Genomic DNA, 2,012 nt, shown 5'->3' on the forward strand with positions numbered 1-2,012 from the left:
TAAAAGTTCAGCAAGCTAGAAGTTTATGAAACTTGTACGATACAAATTAGCTAAACTACAAGTTCATTAAACTTTAAAATTATGAACTTAAAGACAGAAAGGATAAAAATAAAAATGAATAAAGTGATAGAACTTAGGGCTGAAACTACAATAAAAAATAAGTAGCTAAAATAAAAATATTCAGTCAGATTAACAGGTATATATCTATAGTAGGGTACAGCAAATGATTTCTCTTACGGACCAGATAGTAAAGGCTTTAGGCTTTCCAGGCCCCGTCATCTCTGCCAACCACTCAACCCAGTCCTGCTTACGAAGTTATTCAGGGATGCAGGTTTGTTCCGTCTGTGCCTCTGCCATCCCCTAGAGTGCTTTCTAGTCTCCTTGGTTGAATTTCTATCATGAGTTTGGGGAGGAAAAGAGAGAGAATAGCCCTACAAAGCACTTCTCTATCACACAGTGAGGTGGAACAGTTCTCCCTGTGATTGCTCATTGTCACACCCGTAGTTAATCAGATCAGGCTTTTCTCAACGGACTCCACTTTGTGGTGTGGCCCATCAGCCCCCCACTAGAGTATGGTCCTGTCCAAAATGCCCCATGGCCCCTGCATTTCCTCTATTCCTCCATTTCTCTCCCATTTGAAACAATTTTGGAAGGAAGCTGATACGGTTTAGGTCACATTTCAAAAAGAATATCTGTGAATACAATTGGAAACATTTCATCACAGAAGATAAAAACAGATCTAATTTTTCTTCAAACTTCTAACACAACATGAACATTATCTTGTTGGTTCTAGACCCATCCCTCTACACCCATGAAAACAGCCCCTTCTATTAACCTCATGTTGGCTCTCTGTCTCCACCTCTGGTCACACAGCAGCACCTATTCATTTAAAATTCAAATATACCCACATCCATTTAACGTCTTGTGGATTTAAGCAGTTTCCCCCAAAGTTTGCTTTCTTTTCTCAATACTAGTTTCTGTTACACAAATAGCACATGAATAGATGTTGTTGTTGGGTGCTGTTGAGTCGACTCTGACTCATAGTGACCCCATGTGACAGAGTAAAACTGCCCCATAGAGTTTTCTAGGCTCTAATCTTTCTGGGAGCAGATCCCAGGTCTTTCTCCTGCCAGAGCCCCTGGGTAGCTTCGAACTGCCAACCTTTCAGTTAGCAGCCAACTGCTTAACCATTGGGCCAACAGAGCTCCTTGTCTTGATAAAAAAGAAAACTTGAATACATACACGCTAGTAAAAAAGAAAAAAGGAAACCTGGCCTTACCTGAAAAGTCCCCTTTTACTTCCACCTGAAGCCCAACCTTTTTCCCATTCACCTGTAGAAGACCTTGTCATCGGTTTATGTGTCCTTCAGCCTCCTTCTGTGCATTCCCATACACACATGTATCTGTGGAAAGTAGACTTAACTTTTCAGTTGCCCTAATCAAAACATGAGAGATATCGTTTTGTACATATTAATCTGCAACTTAATTTTAAAAACTCAACTATGAACACCTTAGTATATGCCTCTTCTGGTATATGGTTGAGTTTTTACAGACTGGAATTGTTATATCATAGGATAAGATTTACATTTTAAAAGATATTAACCAGTTGTCCTCCATTGGAGCTATACCAGTTTACAAGCTCACCAGCAGGAAATGCACGTCACTTTCTCAAGTCTTGCCAACACTTCATACTTATCAATTGATTGTTGTAATCAATTTCATTGTTGTAATCTGCAGTTCCTTGGATTATAGTTAAATACCATTTTTACTTTTTTTTTGGTCATAAACATTCTTACTTCTCTAACTTGTTCATGGAAACCCTGGTGGCAGAGTGGTTAAGAGCTCAGCTGCTGACCAAAAGGTTGGCAGTTTAAATCCACCAGGTGGTCCTTGGAAACTTTATGGGGCAGTTCTACTCAGTCCTACAGGGTTGCTATGAGTCGGAATGGACTCGATGGCAATGGGTTTGGTTACTTTGATTAACCTGTTCATAGATTTTGTCCATTTTTCTTG

Source organism: Trichechus manatus, unplaced genomic scaffold (genome assembly GCF_000243295.1).
Source record: "Trichechus manatus latirostris isolate Lorelei unplaced genomic scaffold, TriManLat1.0 scaffold00297, whole genome shotgun sequence".
NCBI classification, from domain to species: Eukaryota; Metazoa; Chordata; class Mammalia; order Sirenia; family Trichechidae; genus Trichechus; species Trichechus manatus.